Consider the following 27,888-nt stretch of genomic DNA (forward strand, 5'->3'; position numbering starts at 1 on the left):
CGGGATTTTGAACTTGCATGTTTCATGCATTTTAGGGCAAAAATACCATGGGATTGATGTGTTCTCCATTTGAGGAACGTAATCAATTGCGGACGTGCACATACAGCTCAGACACAGAGCGCATATACAGTAGGCCTAGGTTAGGCTACTTTCACTTTCTAGAGCGCATTCATTAGGCTACGTAAAAGATGCTTCATACCAAAACAACGATCAAACATTATCAAATGTATCATGACGTGTTGTCACAAAGACTTTAGACAAATTAGAAAATCGAAACCAAAATCATGTAAGTTTAAGTGTTCTCTCATTGACGCCTGTAGGAGACGATCCAATTTTGTAAATTTGCACGTCGTAAAGTTCAATATGAGAGTTAAAATAAAGCCAGTCATACAGCAGAACATTTTATTCAATATTTTACACCTACTAAATCATCAAAGTAAATTTCAAAACTTTTCAGCAACCGTGAGTCATAACTCGTCCTGACTGGGGCAACCTATAAGCCCAATACGTCCCACTCTGCTGAAAATGATTGAAAAGAAACCGTTTGCATGATCTTAGCTCCTCCGGCCTTGTGCCGTGGGAGAGGCCCGTCCCACCTTACCCGGAGGCGTGCCGCACCCCCCTCACCCCCTCAAGCTCCGCCCCTGTTCGTGTGATACTACCGTTCGCCAAGAACTGATCAAGTGAAGTGAGCTGACCTGAGGCTGCGCAGCGCTGAAGGCAATATGTAAAGTGTTGAAGGCGGGACAGACAGATGTAAGAAAATAACCTTGCAAAATGCAAACATGCGTGCAATCAAACAACTGCATATAGGCCTATGTCATGTAAAAACGTGACATTATTGCGAATTAAATTGAGTTTAGTTTGCATGCATTTTTTTTAAACTCATGTCGTAGGCTACGGCCCGGTAAAAGCCTTTATAGGCCTACTTTAATCTACTTATTCAAGTGCCTGTTTTTTCAATTATTTAATTACCTGTGTTATTAGGTTGACATTGTCTGTAGGCTAGGCCTTTTTTAAATTTATACAGGCAACTATTGGAGTGCTATGATACAGATACATGTATGTCCTTGCATGATGCTTGAAATTTCCATCCACCCACAAAGCTGTTTTTATACTGCATTTAAATATCTAGTTCCTTACACATTTATTGAAAGTGCCTGGTTTGTGGTTGATAGGCTTGTTGTATTGCATTAGCACTACAATTCCTTTCTCCAAATGTAGGCTATACGTAGCCCATTAGTAATTTAAATCGACATATATTTTGTTTGTGCTATTGATGTGTGCGTGTTTGAAGGGAGGGGGGGGGGGGGGGGGGGTTTGCGAGGGGGGCCGGTGCCGTCAGAATTTTCCCAGGGGATTTTAGTGTCCCACTCCGCCCCTGGTTCCAACATTTGAAGTATCCACAATAAATGACAATAATAAGGATAAAACAAGGCATTTTGGTATAATTTCCATGCAATTGAAATGGTATGAGGGGTAGATAGTGCCATAAAAATCTATGCTAATGTAACCCACATGGATAGCCAACTTGCCCATTGTGATGTACCAATAATTCTTTGGTGACCCCTAGAGGGCGCACGAGACGGGTTCAAACAATCAAATAATAATAAACAACTGCTACTACAAATTAGAGACAGACGTCGGAACGGATAACTAACGATACAGAAAGAAAGAAGAAGAATATTAATCAAAACAAGAATAATATTGACCAAACAGAAATCAAACACATTTCTTTTGACCGAAAAGCTTCAATCCTGATAAACCACTTCCTGAACAAAGACCTCGTTGGACCATCGTAACAGATCGAAACATATTAATCACTTGAATCCTGACTGGTTTTTTGATTACCCCTTCAACCACTCCTTGACCTACGCCTTGGATACCTCGAATTTCCTGCTGTGATACCCTTCCCTGGACCATTTGTGTCTAAGCCTTGGATACCTCAAATTCCCTGCTGTGATACCCTTCCCTGGACCATCCTCATCGCCATTCCTCCTTGCAATATTCCCAGAAATTGAACCCCCGCCTTCATCCACTTTCCACCCAGTGACTGTGGTAGGATCTGGGCAAATACACCCACACCCACGGACTGTGACATTAAGGAATTACATCCACCACTATTTTTTATTTAATTATTTATTTTGAGTGCACTCTCTTTTATTTTTGGGGTTTATGTTTATTTTGTTATTTTAAGTTCAGAGATCTCAAGGGAATTATTTATTGAAAAGTTACCTAAGTGCCGGCACTTCTGATAAACTGATATTATAATTATATGTTAAGAATTGTATTTTTATTGTATAAGGAAAAGTGATTTAACACCATAAGTATATAAATCAAATAAGTAGCAATAGTAATAAATTGAATATAGTGTCAAATAAAATAGTATAACATATAACGATTAAAATAGATCAATAAATAAAGGGTATATCAAATAGGGTTTAAATAGACTATAAATAGATTTTAAATAGAATATCAATAATACAGTCAAATGAAATAGTAAATATATATATATATATATATATATATATTTCACAATAGTTTTTTATATTTCCACTGATACCTTAGAATAGAATAATATATGATTGCATAGAGTGAATTGAATGATATTTGAATGTTAAAATAAATATATTTTGTATTTAAAGAAGAATCTTTGAGAGTGGTGTGTTGTCTTGGGGTGAGTCATTGAACTGTGGTCTAGTAATAACCTAAACCAGTCTCCTCTTGAACCTAGAGTTTAGAACTAGACTGTTCCCGCACAAGCACAGGCCTTCCCTCGTCGTGCGGGTTACACTAAGTATATGGTACAAGTATAAAGTCCCAATATTGCAACAAGACCCATTCACAGAATAAATGCATTTAGATAGGTGTTTTGGGAATAACAATAAGATGTACCGCATATAGCAGCACAAAATACCACCGCTCAGTCCTGTACATCCTCTCCGCGAAAATAAATCATGCTTGTCAATTTGTCTCCATCTCCTACTCCATCCCCTACTCTTACAACTTTTGTGTATGCTTGTATGTGCGTGCCTGTGTGTGTGTGCGTATGTGTGTGTGTGTGCCTGTATGTGTTTGCATGGGTGTGTGTGAGTGTGTGCATGCCTGTATGTGTGTGCGTGTGTGTCTGTGCGTGTGGATGTGTGTGTGTGTATGTCAATTTTTCTCCATCTCCTATAGAGCCTGACCGATAGAGCCTGGGATTTTGAAGGCAAATACCGATTTCGATATTTGAGTTTTTCAAACACCGGCCGATAGTCATTTTTAACAAACACAATGTAAAAATGTTCTCCCATAACAAGATTCTAAACAAGGTGGGGCATTAGGCTATGTATTTGAAAAGGCCTGACTATCTAGTTTCCTAATGTAAGGCTCATATACAGTAATTTATTTTTTTAAGAAATAAGAAAGAATAGCAAGAATAAAAGAGGTCTTTATTCTGTGACAACCACATTGCCACAATGAGCAGTTTATACTTAATGACTCGATGCTTTTATACAAGCAAAACAAGTATGATGAGTTACTTTACTTTACTTTTAGCCTTTAGTCTAAACTATGCTGTTACTTACTTGAAACACCTTTGTTGAAATGCAAGAAATTGAAGACTGAAACTAGAGAGTAGTCTAGTGATTAATGTTAGCTCAGATGCTCACATTTATTTAGTGTAGACTTTTTGTGATCTGAATGTAACATTTTGCAAAGCACAAAACATAGACATTTTATTAAAGCATTTCAATAGCCTTCCCAGATAGCAAAATTAGATTGGCAGATAGCGAACCGCTGGTGGTATGAATATTAAGAAAAGTTATTAAAATTATATATGGAGTATAACTGAACAAATGAAAAACATTTTATACCAATAGTGGCAAAATATTGGGCAATTTGTCTGCAACCCGCCAGCAGACCGCCAGAGAACCGATGAGCAAAATGCCAGCGGACCGCCACATCTGCCCCCAGTTGGCCGACAGTGGTCCACCAGCCCCTTGCTATCTGGGTTAGAACACCAGAGGATTAGAATATATTGTTGTATATTTGTATTATATTATATCCTGATATAAAAAGAGAAAATACTGAATTTCAAGTTTCGACCAAGTAAAAAAACTGGTCACCTCAGCTAAGACTTCAACCTGCAGTCTTGACCCAATGCCCACCCCCTGCAGTCTTGACCCAATGCCCACCACCCTGCAGTCTTGACCTAATGCCCACCACCCTGCAGTCTTGACCCAATGCCCACCACCCTGGTCAAGGCCTGTCTTTCCATTCTCTGCCATCCAGTGGAAAACATCATAAATGCATCTCTTGCCTCTGGTGTGGTACCATCCACTCTCAAAAAGCCAGGCTCAGACCCAGACGCCCCCAACAACTATCGTCCAATCTCCAACCTCCCTTTCATCAGCAAAATCCTGGAAAGAGCAGTGGCTGCCCAGTTTTCATCACATGTGGGATAACATGCACTCCGTTTGCAAACTGCCGAAAAAGCTCACCGATTAAAGAAGAAGGGTTCACTGGCCTGTTCTTTTTCTTCAGTTAATTGTTTTTTAGCAGTTTGCAAACGGAGTGCATTACCACCACCATCTGCTGGACTGAGGTGTAATGACAAGTGTACCCCTCAGACTCGTAATGGCCGCCGGGTGAATAAGGCGAATAGCAGTCCACTTGTAATGGTAAACGAGTAATCTCACCAGTTCACTGTAGTCTCAGCCAGCTGCATACTGTATTATAAGCATTGTTATGTTAAAAAAACTCATCAGTGATGACCTTTTTTTGTAAATAAAAGTTTGACTGGAAAACATACACCAGTCAAAAATGTGGAGTCACTTTCCATTCCATTGGTATCGCCACCAACGTCATAAATTTGACATCATAAACGCGAATTTCTGAATGTGTGCCATCTTAGCTGTGATCCATAGGGCAGCATGAAGATAATTTATTTTAAATAAACTTGCCCAACTACTATATATGTTGGTTATAAAAATGAATAGGCCTAACAGACACACAGTTTTTGATTGTTTTGCTTACAACAATTTCAACAATTTTTTGAAACGCGCATATTGTGTATGAGGGGTGAATAACAGAACCCATGGTATAGGGACCCCTTTATGACATATGGCACATAGCATCACCTATGTTATTTGACTGAGGGGCCCCAATCAGATATCAGGGGTGAATAACATAACTCGTGTTATTTGACTGATATCAGTAGAGAACATAGTAGCAACTTCACGCAGAAGCTTCACGGCGCCCTGAGTACTCGGGACCCTGGGCCTGGGCCCGTTAGGCCCATTCCAGTGGTGTTTCTCAAAGTGTGGTCCGCAAGCTATCCCAAGTGGTCCGTGTGCAGACCTCATTTTTGCTTTTTCATTTTTAACTAGGTGGCGCTATACAGCAAACAAGTGGTTATGGGATGGGTTGACATGGCCCCTTGAGACCAACATACTAAAAACATGTGGTCCTCCTCGGCCCTTCAGTTCTCAAGATATAGAAAACTGTGTCCGCCCTTACCCTCCTTTTGAGGGGGGTCCAGTCCGAAAAACCCGAAAAAACAATGGTTCGGTGTCATCCTTGTGGGGCTACATGCTCACCAAGTTTTGTGTAACCCGGTCTTTTAGTGTCCTGGGAATCATTGACACAGATTACTGAAGGAAAAAAATATATATATAATGCAGAAGAAAAAAAAAACCCTGACTAAACTGTCGCTGCGTGGCAGTCATAATAAGGCCATCCTTAAAAATATTTTTGTTTGCAGTAACAGCCAAAAACAATTAAAAATGGGTCGGTAGGTAGGTCAATATTTTTTTTTTCAAGATTCAAAGTAAAAAAAAAAGTTCAATTTTGGTCATGGTGATTACGTAGGAATGAATTTACACAAATGTGCATATTGTGACGTAACTGACTGGGTCTTAAACCCGTGCCTTCAGGCGCACCATTGCAAACCTCATTCTGATGCAGATTATATAGACCAGCCTTTCTCAAACTTCTTTGACCTGAGGCCCGGTCATGGCAAACTTTTGGGTCATAGGGCTCATCTACATGTACGCAGAAAGAAGGCTACAATAGCTCTTGGCCACGTTATATTGAAATTTGACTATACAATACTCAATGCTATACAGTGTATTTTACAGTCTCTGCTCTGTTTCTAAGGAAGTTCCAAAAAACAACGTCGTTCTATTAAGTTTCGTTAAATAAATAAATAGCCTTCCAACAGGTTGAAGCGGAGCTTTGATACCAACGTTATCGATTAGTTTCAGTTTCTCTCGCGCAGACGCACATTGAATGAATGCTCATACCACCACTTAATTGTAGGGCTCCATGTTTAATGACATCGATAGCAGAAACGTTTGTTTTCTTTTTTCGTCGATCCGCGGTTTCTTAATCAACTGCGCAGCAAATTATCAGATGAAGCACCGGGCCTAATTTCACTCCACGACTTCGCGGACCAGCAGTCTCCATGTTGCGGACCCATATTTTGAGAAATGCTGAATAGACCACAACCAATTTCAATACTCCGACACGGTCACCGCTAGACTAGGGGGAGAAGGGATGAGAAAAGATCTGGCCACAGTTCTTCCAGAACTTCGTAACAGCGTTATCAGTTTGTGTGAATGAAACGAAGCGTAGGCCATAGTGTGACATGCGTAAAACCAATGGTGTAGAGATGACGCCACAGGTGTTTTTTTTTAAGTGAGCCACGTTTGCATGTAGGCAATTTATATTCACAATACTTGGGCCTACTAAAATAAATATTATTTTATTGCATTTGTATTGGTTGTTTAGAGTAAAAAAAACAATCGGTCGGTATTAACGCAAGTTTACAACCAGCAAGTCGGTCGGACTAAAAGGGGAAAAAAATAAATATTTGGGTCGGTTCTAAATTGACAGGGTCGGTCGGGTTACGGCAAACGAAAATATTTTTAAGGATGGCCTAATCTGGCTCACCCTAAAACGGGATAGCTCACTTTGTACACCAACAAACTACAGTAATAGAGATTTGAGTGGGGAAAAAAATATAAATACACATACACACACATATATATATATATATATATATATATATATATATATATATATATATATATATATATATATATACCCCTTTACATTACATTGTAAGCTGTACCATTATATAGAACTTGTCACAAATTTGGTAGACTTTGATGGTCATTTTGATACCATAGATTTAATAGTCAGCCCAATAGTATAAAACAATCAGGAACAGAGTTTATTTACAATGATGCACATCATCAAGGGAGAGCATGACTTCACCTAAAGATACATCAGCTGCTCTAACTAGACAAGGAAATAGTTAGAGCTTAAGTATCCTTCCAGGCTGATAGCGTTGGTCATCCCATATCACGTGGACTACACTGAATCAGACTGATTAGAAACATAATTGAATCACAGATGAGACGAACAACTTTGAATTCATTTACACCTATTGACATATTAGACCTCACTTCCACAATTTCCTCATCAAAATCTACAACTAGTCTACTAGATCCTATCCCTACCCATGCTCGCCCTTTCTTGGATAATGCTTTGCTCCAGATCATAAATAACTCACTGTTATCAGGGCATGTACCACAGTCGTTTAAGTTATCTGTTATTAAGCCATCCCTCAAAAAACCTACCCTTGACCCTAACAGCCTGGCCAACTATAGGCCTATATCTAATCTCCCTTTTTTGTCAAAAATACTAGAAAAAATAGTGTCCATACAAATTAGTGCCTTCTTATATATTCAGAGCTCACCACAGTACTGAATCAGCCTTAGCTAAAGTTTTTAACAACCTCCTCATTGCTGCCGAAAATGGACATATATCAATTTTAGTCCTCCTGGACCTCAGTGCTGCCTTCGACACCATAGACCATGACATACTACTTCACAGGCTTGAACATTTGATAGGCATTAAAGACTCAGCACTCGCTTGGTTTAGATCATACCTTTCTAACCGCAGACAATTTGTACAAGTCCACAATAAACCGTCTATCCAGACTGGTAAAATATGGGGTGCACCAAGGCTCAGTACTAGGGCCCCTGTTATTTTCTCTCTATATGCTTCCCCAAGGCTCTGAAATTAGGAAACATGGCATTAAATTTCATTCTTATGCAGATGATACACAACTATACCTTTCCATAAAACTCCGTTAGCCAAACTTGACACATACAGCTTATACAAAATGCAGCTGCTCGCACACTCACTAGAACTAAAAAATATGAACATATTTCCCCTATCCTGGCATCTCTACATTGGCTGCCTGTTAAAAGCCGCATTGACTTCAAAATATTACTTCTAACGTACAAAGCCATTAATGGCCAGGCACCAGAATATATTAAAGATCTCCTAGTCCCATATAACCCGCCCAGACCGCTATGATCACAGAATACTGGCCTTTTTGCAATTCCAAGAATCTCAAAAACTACAGTAGATGGCAGAGCTTTCAGCTATCGCGCACCCCTCCTCTGGAATAATCTCCCTTCCTCAATTCGATTAGCAGACACCCTCCCTATTTTTAAGTCTAGACTTAAAACATACCTCTTTACTGCCTTCCATAGTTAGGTATGGTGCGGTGTGGAACTTCACCCATCTCTGGGATTGGAATGGACCACCCTGCTGAGTCCTCGTGTGACTGGCACCCCAGTCGCGCGTGAGATGGCGGTCCCCGACCATACCTGCGCTGGTGTCGACTACCCCTCACCATGCCTTAGTTATGCTGCTATAGCATAGTGCTGTCATGGACTTCTTATGTGCCACGCCGTACAACCCCCCCACTCCTCTCTTTCTCTCAACTCTCCCTCTCTTGCCTATTCTCACTATGATTTACTGTAACAATATATAGCACCGCTGATCACATATTGACATTAACCACATTAATTTCAAGTAATACTAACCCATTCTACATTTCTCTTTCTTCCCCCCTTACTGTACCTCACTTGTGAGGTATATCATCACCAGTCATCAACCATCCGTGTGCCTGGCCCTCCTCTTACCCATCCCACCTGAAGTCCCATCCTTGACTGCTGTATTACTGTCCCCCTACCTGGATTCCTGGCCCGTACAGCCCCATCACCTGCCTATGACAACTCTGCCCGGATTCTGGCCTGTCTGCTGACCCACCACTTGCCCCGACAACTTTCTTTCCTGGACAATTCCGACGCCGGACTATCGCACTTTCTCTCACTAAATCATGATTAATGCTTTATCATACCGGATACGTAATCATCCCACCTCTTATAACTTTCACCTCAGGTGCTTTAAACACCATGTCCTATTCTCCACACCTGACTGTCATATGCATTTGTCATTGATTACAGACCTTACTGTCCGTATTGACCCTAGGCAGATGGGTCAGGCCCTTGAGTCGTGGATCTGCTCGAGGTTTCTTCCTATATGTATCTCCAATTCTAGGGAGTTTTTCCTGTTACCCATGGGCCTTCTTTCTTTCTTCCTTTTCTCCCTCTTTTCTTTTTCTCTGATTGCCTACTTTCTGTAAAGCGCCATGATACATGTGTAATGTTTTGGCGCTATATAAGCACATTAAATTGAAATTGAATTGATTAGTGGCAACCTGGCACTCCGGAGCAGATAGCTACTGACGCAGCCATGCAGAACAGTGAAACACTGCAAAGTCATAATATTCCCGCTTATCTTTAAATACAGTCACACACAGATATACACAGGGACAGTACAGATATCATACAGTCATTACATAGAATCATACTTTTAGTATCAAAGTGACCCACTAATGAGAAATGCAGAACATTAAACCACATATTGGAATATTGGACATCATGTTCTATTCCACTTTCTCTCAGTTCCCCTTTTTCAGCCTTTATGGCTGGAACATATCAAATAGTGCCACTGGAAAAATGCACAAAATATAAATGATTATACACTTGTTTCATTAAAGTTAGTCAGATCCAAATAAGCAGGTACATGACTAGATACATGATTTAACTGACTTCTTCATAAGTCATGAACAATAGCTACACATGATTGGTGTACAATAACAACCAAATAAATCAAAGAGCAAACCCTCATGACAATCAGAACAATATATATATACAGAATATATTTGGTCCATCCCCCTAAACTATTCAGAAACACGTCCATATCATTTCTATATCAGGTTGGGTTAATCCCAATGGTATAACACCTTTTCAGATTATCAACCAATTTAGAGGCATCAGGACATAATACTCTCAAGTCCCCCTTGACTTGAAGCCTTTGACACCAAACAATAGCACACATTCTGATTGAATCAGGATGAGCCTACTAATTAACTGAAAGTATTGCAGTAATTGTCTCTTTACCATGTGTATAATACCTAGGCAAAGCTGAATATAAAATCAAAACACATAAGAAATGTCTGTCAACAATTCTCAAATAGAACCCAATAAAGGAAATTAATTAAATTAAACATGGTTACATGTATAAAAGTGGCCCTGATTGTCTTGATTTCTCACAGGGTGTGAAGAAAAGTTCACCGTCAAAAGTACAGACCACAGAGTACCAGTGATAACAACAATAACCAAACAGTTCAAGGGGGAAAAGAAACCATAAGGGAAAAAAAGTAGAGTATGTAAGGCTCCCCCTTTTTAACCACTGATTGCACCTGAAACAAAACACAGAGATATCTGGGCCCAAGGCCCCAGTAGTGCTTCCTATGTTTCAGCTAACACTATTAAAAATATTTAAATTGCAATACTGCTGGTCTGTCACCAAACTAGTAATTAGCAATGAAATATAAATTCACATGATCATGATCTTCATGGATACTCTTTTATTTGTGCCTCATATCAGGAATTGTTTATCATACAGAAAAGCTAAGTTTTCTGAACCTTTTTCCACATTGTTTAAAGCAGGTCTAAAGGCATGTTTTAAAGAACTTGGTTAGCACTTTATTCTGAACATATTCTTAAACAAATGAAAAGTTGAATTTTATTTTATTGCATTGCTGTATCCAAAATAATTGTAAAAAATATGGTCTAGTATGTATGTCATCATACCACATTATCATCTTGACACTGGTTTGCATAGCTGTAAAAACAGTTGTAAAAACCTTTTCCATGTCAATGATGAGAAAAAAAAATAATAATACCAATATAACCACTGCAGTGGGTGTGTTGTTAATAAACAGAACCTATTAGTTCAATATTAGTTCAGTGTAGTGAAGTCAACATCAACAACCTCATCCTCCATGAAAGAAAAAGCTATCTTTAATCATGACTTGATACACTGCAAGAGCTGTCTATGTTATCAGACTTTCCTTAATCAGACTCCCCCTTATGATCTGCAGCAAGGCTGCAATATTATCCCCTTAGCTAAAGTGTTGTCGCGTATAACACCGTGTCCTAGAGCTAAGTGCGTCATAGCATCAACAATTTGATAAATTCACTGCGGTTGGTAAGATTACAACTTTGCTAAACTGGCCCCCAAGTATGAATTTAACCGATATGCTTCAACTCAGTGTCGTCACTGCCAGAAGCACGAGATTGTGGAGCAATGCTTAATACATATGTCCAAGCTACAAGTTCTGTCACTTGTGCCCCTCTCCCCCTTTTTATCCAGAACCTTCTCTGCCCTCAGAACCTGTATGTCTTCCACTGTCGCCCATTCAGCCAGTCGCTCACCATAGTGTATGGTGGCCTCACTCAAAGGAGGACCTGGCAGGGCTCACGGCCTACACACCTAGCCAATCAACAGTCAAAACACATCTGTGTCTACCTTGAAGCAGGAACATAGCGTCCGCATGGCTTCCAGTGTTTGCGGCCTACACGTGGAACAGGATAACTTGGGTCAGGTTCTATTAGCATTCTATTAGCATCCTCTATTAGAGGAAACTTTTGCTTCTCATTTGTATCCCTTCTGTTGCTAAGGAGGCAAAATGGTGATTCTCTTTTAAGGCGAGACACTACAGGTGAATAGGGTAAAATTTTTAACAAGCAGATATCACTATGAAACTTCCCCAGTTGATTACTTACATTAATATGAGAAAAAAATGTATTACAAGTTTGCTGTAATTTAATGTTTACATATGCAAATTAGGCATTATCTAATTAAATATGCGCTAATTTGCATACATTTTAAGGCACGAAACCTGAGCATTGGATACAGCCAAGTTCAAAATTATGTTTTCATTGTGTTCAGATATTAGATGGGAAAACATTTACAGAGGGATTTATGAATATCTACTTTTGTTATCCTGTAAATCAGAAAATTATGTCACTAGCCCTAAAAAATCGCTTTTTTCCATGTTTTTAGGCATAAAATGTCATGTAAGTCAGGCTAGGAATAATATATCAACAAACCCCTCTGTAGAAATCTTCGACATATAGTTAGGCATAAGTCTAGAAAGTTTGGTGTATGTACGTGCTTCTGAAGTGGAGTTTTTGAGCTCAGAGTGTGAGTGGAAACTCATTTTGAGAAAACAGCCTTGAAAGACAGCCAATGAGATTCCGTTCTCAGCCTAGACTCGCCTTTGAACTTTCGCGATTGGTTACTGATACAAAGGAAGTGTCCATATATGGATCACATAGCGTGATACAGGAAAAACAGAGCTTTCCAACGGTAGTACACATGTTATGTTTTGGACCACGGTCGCGGGAGTGCATGCAAGGTTAGAATGCTAACTTTTGCTGAATTTAGGAGAAATATACAGGCGCGAGTAGACACAATATAATGAAATAAACACCTAAATGTGTAAATCGGACTATTTTGTTGTAGTAGTGTGATAGAATACATGCTAAGGTAACATACTAGCTCAAAATCTCGAAATTGACCAGTGCATGAAAAAACGATGTTTTCACCTGCCGTGTCTCGCCTTAAGGATCATTTAAGTATTACTTTTGTCACAATTATTTCTCCTAATTTTGCCTTAGGAGAAATAAAACAAGCAAAAGATGAGACACATAGCAATAAGACAAGTAGGAGTCACATAAGAGATATTAGTTTGAGAAGCAGGAGAAATACAGGAGATCTCTTATATGTTTGAGTGTAGTCTCACTTACAACTTGTTTCTCCTTAGGAGAAATAATAGAGCAGATGGAGTCACATAAGAGATATTAGTTTGAGAAGCAGGAGAAATACAGGAGATCTCTTATATGTTTGAGTGTAGTCTCATTTACAACTTGTTTCTCCTTAGGAGAAATAATAGAGCAATTGAGGAGACATTGCAATGAGAAACTGTTGAGAAGTAGGAGTTACAATTGAGAAATCAGTTTGAGGGTCAAAAAATAGGGCACTCCATAGCATTTGAAACTTTTATTTTATAAAACAAAGCAAAACAGTTGTACTTTTAAAATGGACTTTAAGCAATGGGAGCTTGCACAGTTGCACTTTAAAATGGACTTCAAGCAATGGAAGCATGTTAATGCCTTGATATGTTCTTTTTATAATGTGTATTCTTATTTTTTTTTTTTTGTGTGTGTGAGTGTGTATGTGAGTATTATTTTTAAAAGCTGCACAAGCAAATTGCATTGTACGGACCAACTGCACAATGACAATTTAAGTCTATCTATAAATCATACAACATGGAGAAATGAACTAATAAACAATAACATAAACAAACTGAACTTGTGCCAAAGCGTGCCATACTGTGTACAATGGTGGATGAAAGCGTGGGCTGGTCAATCTGCGTCTTTTATCCTGGTGGTGGAACCAACCAAAGGGAGGAGGGAGAGAAGAGCAGAAAATAGAACATTGTTAGTTTGTGAGCCACTCAAAAATACAAAGTAAGACATTTGTTTGACCGTCTGCTTTCATAACTGTGGGAATTTTGATACAGCACAAAGATCAGACACACCTTATTAATCACTTAAACACAGAATGGGGGATGTGATAGCTACCACTCACATTTGCTATATGTTGCCCAATTGAAAAACAGATTGTATTGATATATTTGTCAAGCTTAAACAAGTTTGTTGAATTCACTCACCTCATCTAGTGAGTAAACTGTATTGTCAGGCTAGGATTAACCACTATCCAGCTTACCACTAGGCAAAACCTTGTTTTGGTTGGACTAAGCCTATTCAGTGTAAAAAAAAAATGAGCATCTGAAAATAGTTTAGTTCAGAGTCCTGATGTCAAAAAAGTAATTTGGGCAATTTTTTTGTCATCTGGGAGCTGGCTCCATAGTCAGAACGCATAACAACTAAATGCAGCGTTGCCTTGTTTAGTTCTGATAGTGGGTTTCAACAGGAACATTTCTCCTGTGATCAGTGAGGTTTAAGTGATGAGTATTGCTGGAACATGTCACACAGTCTCATTGAAGGGCAAATCTGGTGTAAACTGATTCAAAGCCTTGTTGTTCGAGCTCACCAGGCACTGTCCAAAGGACAAAGAACAATAAAATGTGTCATAACCTAGACAAGTTATGGACAAGAAAGTAAAGCTGACTCAATATGGCAAAAAAGCCTTCGGTATCTTCTTTCCATTACAGGGTTTCCCCAGGTTTGACCACCCCAAATAAGACTTTTTAAGACCACTTACATGAAAATTAAGACATACATCACACCCATTATGCGGTTGTAAAACACCAGATCAAATCCAAAATGACAATTAAAACAACACTTCCCCATGATGTGCTGTCCTCTCCTTTCAACTGATTATGTTGATTCATTGCTGCTGGTGCGAAAACCCAAAGTATTGTTTGCGCATATCCTAAGAAATTAGACTAGTGTAGTTGCCACGATAACAAAATTATTGTTTCGATACCGATACCATATCAAGAATTGCGATTTCGATACTTCTTCGATAATTCTTAAAAAATGTATTTGATTTGGGGGCCCAGACCACCTTGACATCATCAGTAATATTGAATATAGTGTTATCATTCACACCAGTGGGCCTCCTAGATTCTGCTTGACTCTTTCCACACACACGGAAAATTATGGCTTATTTCATATGTTTGTATTTCATATACCTTCGAATTCATATAAAGTGTACAGTTAATGTATAGTATTTTTTAATCTGCATAATTACTATTAATCTGCTTAATTGCTAAACATATTTAGTCATTTGAATACTTAATATTTATTTTTAAACTATTACACCTAGGCAAATTTTAATGTGGTGTGTAGGCCTAGGTGTAATTGAGCGTTTGTCACTTTAAGAAATACGTGAGTAATTACATAGCCTTCAGTCTCACGGTTTTAGGCTAGTGAATAATAGTTGCACATAATGCATAAGGATATGTGGATGCAATTCATTGCTGTCTGTCATTAGATAAAATAAATGTAAATAAAAAACTATCAAGTTCATAGAAGGGATCATGTTCAATAATGATTTTAGCACTAATTACGAATGACATACATGACCTGAGCTAGCAGAATTAGTTAGCAAGGAGCTTTCTCCAGATGTAAAAGTTTGCAAAGGTTGCGCTGCCTATTTCTAAATAACATTAAACCCAATAGTAGACCTACGTACATCTCATAGCCTAGGTAGGTTAGCAACACAAAGTTGAGAGGTGCAAGTGAGCAAATCAACTTGATATTAGCCTATTATTATGTGTTACCACAGAATCACTTAAGCTAAACTAGCAGCCATGTCTCGCTGTTTATGGCACAACAGCTGCGCATATGTGTGTGAGGAGAAAAGACGTACAGCCACAGGCTTGGGGAGGAGGCACTAGAAGCATGCCTTGTGCACACAAACAAGAACACGGTCATTCTTAAAAGTATTGATACTAATAAAATTAGGTATTGTGACAACTGCTAATAGTTATTGCGACACTTTTGTAGTATCGGTGCACTGTGAAACCCTAAATTAGACGATCTCTGACGTTAATCAACCCCCTGTAGAATTTTCACGTTGTTGTTTTTTCCTAGCCTCCTAGCCAGCTCTCATTAAAGTTTCCAATGACATACGCCTCAACACAGATTCAGGTAAAACATCAGTCCTAGTGCTACTGGACCTTAGTGCAGCATTTGACACTGTTGATCACAATATTTTACTACACAGACTAGAACACTGGGTTGGATTTACAGGCATAGTTATCAGCTGGCTAAAATCATATCTACAAGAAAGGAGCTTCTTTGTTGCCATCGGAAACTGTACCTCAACACCAATGTCCTTGACCTGTGGTGTTCCCCAGGGGTCGATCTTGGGGCCACTATTATTCAACCTCTATATGCTCCCACTTGGACAAATCATTCAAAATAATTTGATTTCATATCATAGCTATGCAGATGACACACAAATTTACTTAGCTCTATCACCAAACAACTATGGTCCTCTTGAATCTATGTGTCAGTGTATAGAACAAATCAACACCTGGATGTCTCAAAATTTTCTTCAGCTGAACAAAGAAAAAACTGAAGTAATTATATTTGGTAAAAATGAGGAAAGACTTAGGGTTGCCACTCTCCTTGACACAAAAGGGTTGAAGGCAAAGGATACTGTTAAAAATCTTGGTGTATTAATTGACAGTGATCTAAATTTCAACAGCCACATGAAAGCGACAACTAAATCAGCTTTTTACCACCTCAAAAATATTGTCAAACTCAGAGGGCTGATGTCAAAACATGACTTAGAAAAACTCATTCATGCATTTATCTCCAGCAGGGTTGATTACTGCAATGGACTGTTCACAGGCCTTCCTAAAAAGACTATTAAACAGCTTCAGGTGATACAAAATGCAGCAGCTAGGACTCTAACAAAAACTAAAAGAACTGACCACATTACTCCAATTCTTAAGTCCTTGCACTGGCTTCCAGTAAGTCACAGAATTGACTTTAAAGCACTATTGCTTGTTTATAAATCAGTAAATGGAGCAGGACCTAAATACTTGTCAGACATGCTTCAGCAGTACACACCTTCTCGTCCTCTCAGGTCCAAGGTGAAAAACCTGCTAGTAAAACCTACAGTTAGAACTAAACATGGTGAAGCAGCTTTTAGCTGCTAAGCGGCTCAGCTGTGGAACCAACCTTCGGAGACATTAAAAAGGCCCCAACTGTAGCCAGTTTTAAATCTAGACTTAAGACCAAACTGTTCTCAGACGCTTTCTGCTAACTGTGCCGAGTTACAAATTCTGAATCTGCCTCGATAATTATTCTACTTTGTCTTTTATTACTTGTTTTTACTACTTTTGCCTTTGTTTTTGCTTACTAATTATTCTTTATTTTTAAATGATTTTACCTTGTGTTTTATGTTTTCTTTTTATTATGATCTTTACCTTTTAACTATTCTTTGACTATATTGCCCTTCTATGCTTTTATTTGTTATTATTGTTTGGTTTTGTTTATGTAAAGCACATTGAATGACCTCTGTGTATGAAATGTGCTATATAAATAAACTTGACTTGACTAGAAATCTAGACGCACCCTAGTGCTTAATTTGCTCAGCCTGTACGTCTAGTATCAAACCATAGGGATTTCTATTGGCTGACGCCGTGGACGTCATCCAATCACAGCGCTCTATTTTGTTAGAGAGTCTTAAGGCAGGCTTAACAGGATGGCGACAGTCCTGCGACAGTAAACAACAAGGAAGGTGGCTATGGCAAACGAAGAGCGGTTGTTTGAATCGGCGTTGCCGTCAACTTTGGAGGAGTTGGACTTGTGCTTTTCTTTGAAAGTTGAGCAACACAATGCACTTAAGTCATTCCTTTCGAAGAAGGATGTATTTGCCGTTTTGCCGACCGGATGGTATATGATATGGTCGTAGCGCTGGCCTATTGCATGCCTAGGCAGTTTGAAAGACAAATCTTTGCCCGCCCCTTGGATTAAGCGAGGTGAATGGCTCGATTCCAGACTATACATTTCAATGATATAGGATGGCCCGCCAGGCTAGTTTTTTCCCCCATTTCACCTTGCTTGCAGGCTAGTATAATTAAAATTGAAGACCTTCGTTTAAAAAATTAAGACTTTGGCAACGGAATTTAAGACTTTTTCAGACCTTAATTAAGGAACATGACATTTAAGACCGTTTAAAGACTTTTAAGACCCCGCGGCTACCCTGCATTATGTCAGGAATACCAAAAGTACTTCTATACGGCTCTGGGCTATACTTCCCTGTCCATAACTCAGAATTGGCTGTGCCACATTTTCTTTTTCCTATTAACAGCACACAGTGATTTCCAACAAGAGCTATGGATTAATCCATACCGGATTTGTCCTTTAAGTGATTTGTAAACAAGGAGTGCTTTAGGGTCAATCCGGTAAATCAAAGACAATGACTCAATATTACATCTAAATTAGCCCAAAACATTTAGCTCTAATCACTCAAGAGACACTGACAATTGTCAAGAACAAAAACAAAATACAGAAAATACAGTATACACCAGGGGTATTCAATTAATCTTCAGCGAGGTCGTTACGGAAAATTTCCTCAAGCAAAGGTCCGGAGCATCATAATGTTTAGGCTATGTATATGTATGTATGTATGTATGTATAATATATATACAGGGGCGGAGCCAGAGGGGTGGCTCCAGGTGGCACAGGCCACCCTTGAGATTCGATTGGCCATCCCAGGTGCCACCCCAAATCCTAGTCTACGATTGGCCATTAACATGGTGTAAGGCGGGACCTTTCTTGATGCACTTGCAGCAGTGTGAAGTGTCAGACGTCAGAAATGTAAGTGGCAAACACACTTGCCTTTATTGGCCTGCGGCACAATTGAACTGCGGAACGAAAGGTTTCCCCGATCAGGAAATACTCCTTAATACGCAACTTTGTGTAGGCTTAACAGAGGTAGCCTAAATATCGTGCCTATGACGATGACGGCTTTAAAAAAACAAACATTTATTTCACTTGTCTCGCTGGATTGAAGGCAGAATGTGGGCTGTTGCGCAAATAGATGAATGAGGGTCGGGAGATTCCGTTAACAAAAACCTAAAGTTTTGCTAACATTTTCTCCATTATTATCGTAAAATATGTCTCCATGCAGGGCAGGGCTGGTTCTAACCTAGGCTAGGCTACTATATTTGGGTGGGCTGGTAGAAACTTTGGGTGGGCAACATAGCAAAGCTGTCAAATTGGATCAAAACTAACATAAACACAAAACAAACACAAAACAATCAGTACTACCTAGCTTGAGTTGCAGGCAGGACAGAACAGCCAGGGATAGGCAGTATGTCTGATACATGTATGTCAAATACAAAATAGTATGTTGTCATTTTTATTTTATTTAGTTGGAAAATCGGCATCATATTTTGTATCAAAATACTTTATAGGTTTGTAGTTTAAAAATAGTGCCAAATTCTTTTGGTAAAACCAATAACCTACTTTTGGTGATGTGATTATAAAAGTGCAAAACAATGAATGCAGCACTGGTGCTGACTTGTAATTTGCCCAGAGTTGTTGTGATCAGAATATTGAGATTCAGGGAGATAAGTTTCTTGAGAACTTTAGTCATCCAATTCAAACACATGGAAGTCATCCAATTCAAACACATGGAACCGGTTATGTGGTTGCCCTGCAAGAAGTTGCACCATGTGCAACGTGCACAATGTTTGCACACATCCACAATACACTCCTTCATACCAACCTCAAGTTTCTTGAGAACTTTAAAGTTCTCAAGAAACTGATGATTAATCATCTAATCGGAAGACATGGAACCGGTTATGGTTGCCCTGCAACAAGTTACCCCACGTGAAAATTTAATTAATAATTTGCCCAGACTTGTTGTGATCATAATATTGAGATTCAGGAAGATGAAATTGCTCACATACACAATACACTCCTTCATACCAACCTCAAGTTTCTTGAGAAAATAAACAAATAGACAAAAAAGCAGGTCAAATTATTGTAACAGCTACAAAAATAGATGGCCATAGAGTGGGGGAAATGTCTTGGATGAGTATATTTTGTATATCTTCATTTACAGTAATATAATAAAATTGATTATATTTTAATGTCCCCATGATGGAATTTGTTTTAGAACAGCATAGCCCAGGGACAGACAACTTAGATAATTAACTTTAATATGTTTGTATTACATTTTATTCAAATACAAATACATTTTATGTGAGAGTAAGGTATTTGTGTTTTTTTGTCCTTCAATTTATGAGTATGGTGTTTGCATCTGGTTTCCCTAATGTATTTGTGCTAATTTCACATCTTGAGCCTGTTTCTGTTTATCTGGATGTTTTACCTCATGCCACCCTTGAATCAGTGCCTCACTAGTGCCACCCTTGTTAAAAATGTCTAGAATCGCCACTGTGTAATATTAGGATGAATGGATGGAGCCTAGTTGTAGATAGATAGATAGATAGATAGATAGATACTTTATTGATCCCCAAGGGGAAATTCAAGAAGATTGTAGGCCTAGGCCTAATGTTTAATGTGAAATAAAATAAGTAGCCTAAAAGGCAACATTCGAAATGAGGAGAAATAAGGCAAGATAAGAGTGATTGGGGAGAAAAACTGAGTAGCCTTGGCTATTTTAAAGATCTTAAAGTGAACTTAAAATAAAATTTGAGCTGAGACAAGGCTGGTTACTTGAACCCATTAATCAGCAAGTTTAATTTAATTTAGTTTTTTTTATGTTGACCCGAAATCCTGGAAACCCAGGAACATCACGTTGTTGGGCAGTGAATGCATGTCGGCTTAACTAGATTGTGGTGGATCAATCATATTGCCTTTTTAAATTGTAAAATATTCTGTGGTCTCAGTTCACTGTTGAATGGGCCTAGCCTACCCTATGCTTGCTCAATATGCTTTGTCTAGTAGAGGTGCTTCAAATTGGCGCTTTTAAAAATCGCCTGTCTCAGAATAGAAGAGATCCAGGGCAGAGTGCGAATTACCCCACCATAATTGGGGGGTACTGCTCCTTCACTTTTTCTATGACCATCATGGTCCACTACCATATCAATCCCCACCGTGATCGCCAAGTGCAACATGTGTTGTGCAATACATACAAGGTCTAAACATGCAACAAACTGATAATCAGTCATTGTTCTTATATATTCTGTTGTCTCCCTGCGGCCTGTTCACGGTTATATCCTGTGCCTCTCCTGTCTGCTGGCCCTCCTTTCCTTAACACAATGTTCCTACAGTGAAAATAGGAGTTGACTTGTATTGTAACTGTAATGATATTGTTTCACAATATCAGAAACATTATCTGACCCCCCCAAAACTAATATTTCTGTCTCTTTGCAATTGATATCAATGATTAATATGATTGCTCTCAGTAAAAAAGCATGTTTAAAAAAACACCTTTTCTATGTGTGCCACGGAGACGCTGATTAATGCAGTGCTCATTATATACATGATTAGAGTCTCGTGACGCCGGCTACTGCGTGTGTAGGTCAAAGTCTGCCGATCGCGGCATTCCCCTATTTTGTAAAATTGATTTTTATTCCTCTGGGTGTTGCAATTAATATCAATGATTAATATGATTGCCCTCAGTAAAAAAGCACAAGAAACAGGGCGCAAACAGTTACAAACAGTCAGGTTCTTTGCTTCATAAGATGTCGCGGGCGATCGGGAACGCAATGACCAGAGGGGGCCGTCGCGTAAAACAACGTGAGACCGCGGAACGGCCGTCGGATTCGAACCGGCGACGCAATTCTTAAAGTGCTATATAGCACAGCGCTGCCTTTTCTATGTGTGCCACGGAGACGCTGATTAATGCAGTGCTCATTATATACATGATTAGAGTCTCGTGACGCCGGCTACTGCGTGTGTAGGTCAAAGTCCGCCGATCGCGGCATTCCCCTATGTTGTAAAATTGATTTTTATTCCTCTGGGTGTTGCAATTGAGGGCAATTCTGCGCAAAACTGTCACATCCATATTTAGCCTAGTTGGCGTTACGGACGTGACAGTTTTGCGTGGTATTGCCCCCGTATCGTTATATAAAGCTCTGTTCTCGCTGTCTAGCTTCCTCCTCTTTGAGCAACCGATGATTTGAAAATAACTTACTTATCGTTAACTTAGATATCCATCTGATTGTTTCTCGTCCCGTCTCCTCTCCTCGCTCGTTTCAGGCTCTTCCCCATAGTAGGCTACTTTACTCACTGACTCGACTTTATCAGAATTCACAGATTTCACTGGCTGAGTAGCAGCAAGCGAAATGATGGTTCCTGAAGCTCCTGAAGTAAATGCTGTTATCCTAACCAACGAAACATTTAGCGCAGCTTTGAAATCTTACGTGAAAATCTAAATTAGGCTATTATGGTCTGGGTCCGGATAGGATCACGTCACGGTCCGGACTCGGATCGGGGTCCGCCATTTGGTGATTCCTGGTATACACCATATAACAAATATTGTTGGTGAGTTAATCATTTTGGCCATGTCATTTTTTTAAACTTTTGATGTATGTTCAGCCCATCTGTAAAATATCTTAGTAAAATAAAACCTAGTGGAAATTTCGCCTCTATCATTTCTATGACAATGTGATTTTGTAGCTTTCGTAGCTACACAGTTTGATGTTAACTGTATAAAGGTTGAATAATTTTAGTGCAATAGAGGCCTACCCTTTATAAAAAGCCCACCAATAATGCTCACCACAATTGGAAATAGTTTAAATTACCCCAGCTTCATGGATGTTTTGGAACCTCCAGCCCTCGTAACAAAAGCCTTCTTGACCTTTGCAGATTCCACAGCTGTCCATCCGCAGAGCGTTCCACAGTGCATAACGTAGGCTGCAAATAAAAAGCAAAATCAATCTATCAGTGTGGTAATAATAGCTCTGAAACTGGCAGTTCCAGTCATTGATTTTGATTAGCTGAAACGTGTTCCTTTCTGTTGTAATTCCCAAGTTACACAAAGTTACACAAGGTTACACATCCTTGTGTACACATTCCTACGCAAAGAATGGTAAAAAATGAAGTTGTTACAAGCTGTGGCCAATGTTCCACTTACCATTGTGTGACAGTCTACATGAACTATTTATTGGTGTAGGGGTGTCTTTATAAAACCATCAACTGTGCATAAGTTAAGACAACCAGAGGATACAATAAATCATCTGTTGGAAATTGATCTTAATGCCTCAATTAAAAAATGAGGAAAAAATCCAACCTTTAAACACACCAATATTCTTTGTGAATGAACCAGGTATCGTAAATTAATAAATGTTATTCCTTAAAATACAGGGGGCATAAGTAAGGAACCCCCTATGTTAAAATCCCATAGAGGCAGGCAGATTTTTATTTTTAAAGGCCAGTTATTGAATGGACTCAGGATACTATGCATCCTGATAAAGTTCCCTTGGCCTTTGTAATTAAAAGATAGATAGATAGATAGATAGCCCCACATCACATACCCTTCACCATACCTAGATATATCATGGTTTTATTTCAGTTAGGCTAATAGCTGGTTTGATTTGCATGCTACAGATTATATTAATTGCAAAAGAAATGTTGACTGGTAAGTTATTCATGACTGCAGATGCTGACTTGCCTATTTCTCGATCCCTCGACCGCAGCAACGCTACTTCCTAGTTTACCTGAGTTACAAGAATGCCCTTTCACTCCTGTTACAATATGCTGTAATTTATAGCAGGTTAAACAAAAGTGAGAACATATTGTGGGGGAAAATATACTTACCATTTTGGTACGCTGTTTGTTCAGCAATTTGATCTGATGGTCTAGCGTAGTCTTCCAAAGAAGCTGCCGGCCTCTTTTCAGTGGAATTGAGCTGGAACCAGTTTAAACCAGTGGCAATAACGTTAGCTTCGTCATCTTGACTGACATCCCAAAGACATTTTAAAATTCCGTGCATTTTGGCTACAGCATGGCTTAACACCATTCAAAACATACAGACTAAAGCTGTATAAGGCAAAGTAAGCTAGCAACGTTAAATTGTCTAACGTTAGCTTTATATACAAGCGGCACAGCCAGTGATGTAACTTACAAGTAGCTAACATTAACTAGCTAGCTAACTTTATGTGCTGCTTCGTCAGGTTGTTCAATGATATATTGAGTCTAAAAATATGCAAGAACGTTAGCAAATTACCAAAATGTTAATGTACCTTCTCTGAATTTTCGTGGTGGCAAGTTCTGCACAATCCTTCATACCCACACACCGTTTCACTTGGTTTCACTGGGCGCCAAATCTAGACTGCATTTTCTGGTAGGAGTCTTCTGCACACGAGTTTGTCACGTCCGACCATCATAGACCTCTGGAGTCTAACTTGATTTCTCTAACTTGCTAACAAGTCGCAAGTTAGCTCTGGGGTAGCAAAAATCAAATTGTGCCGCCTTCACGTACCATTGATTATAATATCTACTCGAAGGTTGAAGACAAAAGTGCGTTCAGGAAAACGTCTGCGTCTCCGATTTCGTCGTCTCCCTGCCCGAGAATTTAAAAGGTGATCTCCTTATATGGGCATAGATGGTATCTTTTTTGTAGGCGAACTTCAGAGGTCTGTCAGAGCATCGTCATGTGTGGTGGTCACATCACATGGTTAGGCCTACTGTTTGCAAATGTGAACTTGAAAATATGTGCAATTAAAACAAATAAGCCAATGAAAATCATTTGAGAATTGTTGTACAACAGCTAGAGCTCTTACAGATCAGACTAATTTATAAAACAAATAGGTCTGGATGAGCATTACATTAGTTCACTTAGAGAGCTCTCTGATGAATAAGCCTGAGTAAAATATGAGATATATAAATTGAGCAAGTGTGAGTATTGTATAAGCCTTTGCTGAGATCTCTTTTGTAAATCAAAAAAGGACTAAACTGAAATGACTAGAATGAGAACGGTTCAAGCTTGTGAAGAGATCTCTTTTACAGAACTGATGGAGCCTAATCTGAGATTTATCAAAAAGATCTGAAATGAGAATTGCATGAGTTTACAGAGAGAGCTCTCTGGTGGATCAGCCTGAGTAAAATATGAGATGTATAAATTAGACAACACTGAGCATTATTTAAAATATTGATGAGATCTCATTTGTATATTAAAGGGAGTCTACACTGAGATAACTTAACTCTTTTGCTCCAGAGACAAACCTGAGAAGCGGGAAACAAAAGCAATAATCTCATTTTTATATCACTGTGATCTCATTATTGTCTAGGAGAAACAATTGAGAAAGAGAGGAGCTCTCATTTTATCATTTTCTTTCCTCTGGGGGAGCAGGAAGCTTGGAGAAACAAGTAGCCTGTATTTAAGCAAAATGGCCATACTTTCTATGGGGCCTTCATTAAATTTACAACTGGAAAATCTATACCAAAACTGGAATATGTAATCTGATATAATTCACATACCCATCATCTCGCATATGTGCTCCTGTGACTAGTGAATTGGGGAGAGCAAGGATGGCCTTGATGCTTTGGCCCAGGCATCCAACACTCTTTATAGCACAGCACACAGTATTCCATTTTCCCTGCAAAGCTTCACTACATTTAGTTAAAACAGATATTCCTAGGTGGAGATATCAGATATCAAAATGTATATAAAACACTGGAGGATGATTTAGGAGTTTGCGACCCTATGACATTTTAGTCATTGATTAAATCAATGTAATTTGAGGCTAACTGTGTAAATATACACTTTAGATCATCACAAATAACATGCAAACCTGTCATTTCCCTCACCAATGAGCTCTATGTAGAGGTCCTTATCAATATCAAAAAGGATCTCATAAACCAGGTTTTTCTATTTAGGATGAATCACCCCTGAGCCTGCTCGCTCTGGTTTTCTTTTCATCATAGGACTACTTCTACCAAATAGCCCTCTGTGATGTTACGAGAGGCTGCGTCCTGGAGGGGCGCTACATTCCCTTGAGATGGCTGCAATCACAGACAGCTTTGGCTCCATCTGCTGGTGGAGTTGGAAACTCCACCCCTCAACACACGATATCCCAACACACCTGAGACTGATCAGTACCTGATGAGCTGAAGGGCTTTTTAAGGCTCAGAGACACAGTTAGTGTTAGAGTGGGGTTTGGGAGACAAGCTCCAAGTTGTGCTCTCCCTGGAGGAACAGACCGTCCAAGTGGCACTTTCCATGTGGATTACCTGAAGACTGAAAGACTTACCGCTGGATTGGCCATGGGCTGCAGCACTGACTAAAGTAAGGCTGAAGACAGTTTATCAAGAGGATACTTACCTGAGGGAATCAGGATTATGATTTCACCATTGAAGAGATATTGTTTAAGTTTTGACTGTTGAAGATCAACCTTATCCTTAGTTACACTTTTGAATTTGGAAAACCTTTTCTGTTAATTCCCAAGAACTTTATTAAAATCCTTCATTGTATTCTAACCTTGTGTCCTTGCGCTACTTGAACTGTCCCGCTGAGAACCCGTGTAGCCTCAAAATTATATTTGGTAAAAATGAGGAAAGACTTAGGGTTGCCACTCTCCTTGACACAAAAGGGTTGAAGGCAAAGGATACTGTTAAAAATCTTGGTGTATTAATTGACAGTGATCTAAATTTCAACAGCCACATGAAAGCGATAACTAAATCAGCTTTTTACCACCTCAAAAATATTGTCAAACTCAGAGGGCTGATGTCAAAACATGACTTAGAAAAACTCATTCATGCATTTATCTCCAGCAGGGTTGATTACTGCAATGGACTGTTCACAGGCCTTCCTAAAAAGACTATTAAACAGCTTCAGGTGATACAAAATGCAGCAGCTAGGACTAACAAAAACTAAAAGAACTGACCACATTACTCCAATTCTTAAGTCCTTGCACTGGCTTCCAGTAAGTCACAGAATTGACTTTAAAGCACTATTGCTTGTTTATAAATCAGTAAATGGAGCAGGACCTAAATACTTGTCAGACATGCTTCAGCAGTACACACCTTCTCGTCCTCTCAGGTCCCAGGTGAAAAACCTGCTAGTAAAACCTACAGTTAGAACTAAACATGGTGAAGCAGCTTTTAGCTGCTATGCGGCTCAGCTGTGGAACCAACTTTCGGATGACATTAAAAAGGCCCCAACTGTAGCCAGTTTTAAATCTAGACTTAAGACCAAACTGTTCTCAGACGCTTTCTGCTAACTGTGCCGAGTTACAAATTCTGAATCTGCCTCGATAATTATTCTACTTTGTCTTTTATTACTTTTTTTTTACTACTTTTGCCTTTGTTTTTGCTTACTAATTATTCTTTATTTTTAAATGATTTTACCTTGTGTTATGTTTTCTTTTTATTATGATCTTTACCTTTTAACTATTCTTTGACTATATTGCCCTTCTATGCTTTTATTTGTTATTATCGTTTGGTTTTGTTTATGTAAAGCACATTGAATGACCTCTGTGTATGAAATGTGCTATATAAATAAACTTGACTTGACTCATGAAATCACACCACCTAGTAGTTTTTCTATTTAGGATGAATCACCCCTGAGCCTCTTCGCTTTGGGTTTCTTTTCATCTCAGGACTACTGCTACCAAATAGCCCTGACTCCCTACGGAGGAGATTTATTTAATTTTTTATTTATTTATTTTTATTTTACTCACCGACCGTTTGCCTTTTTGCTTGATCACTGGTTCTCACACCGACGTCTCAGGAGAATTCCCTTTCAGTAGGATCCCGTCACCGGGGGTCAGAAGATCAGCCCTCTCGCTTTGCTGTCCTCAGACAACCAAGGGCTTTCAGTATTCCAAGGTCCCAGACCTCACCGTGTACGTTTTTTCAGGAAGCTGGTTCTGACCCTAGATGTTGGGATCCCGGGACCTCTCGCAATTCTGTTAGGTTAGTCAATTCGGAATCAAGAAGATGAGACGGGAGCCGGTGATCAAAATCATTCAATTATATTGAATCTTTGCAAAGACTGAGGATGGTACAACACAGCTGGTTGAAACAAAGACATTCTACGTTTTAAACGTCCCACATACTCGACGCACCCGACCAGTAGCGCGACAATGTGACGTCACAGAAGCGCCGTAACCATTTATACTCGCGCGTGGTGGTCGCAACACTAGTTGCAATATTCTCCTGAACAGAGGTGTCGCTGTTGTGAAAAGACTAACATTAACTACTTACACAGCAGAAGAAGCTGCAG

At 39.2% G+C, this 27,888-nt stretch overlaps 1 long non-coding RNA gene across 1 annotated transcript in view; it reads right to left on the reverse strand.

Annotated features, from left to right (window-relative positions):
• LOC121707482 overlaps positions 1-27,591 on the reverse strand; it is a 45,516-nt gene extending 17,925 nt beyond the window's left edge. The window contains exon 1 of the long non-coding RNA XR_006031339.1: positions 27,344-27,591. This is a non-coding gene — a long non-coding RNA (uncharacterized LOC121707482). The remainder of the gene's footprint in view (positions 1-27,343) is intronic.
• Positions 27,592-27,888: the final 297 nt, after the last annotated feature.

Source organism: Alosa sapidissima, chromosome 4 (assembly GCF_018492685.1).
Source record: "Alosa sapidissima isolate fAloSap1 chromosome 4, fAloSap1.pri, whole genome shotgun sequence".
Lineage (NCBI taxonomy): Eukaryota > Metazoa > Chordata > Actinopteri > Clupeiformes > Clupeidae > Alosa > Alosa sapidissima.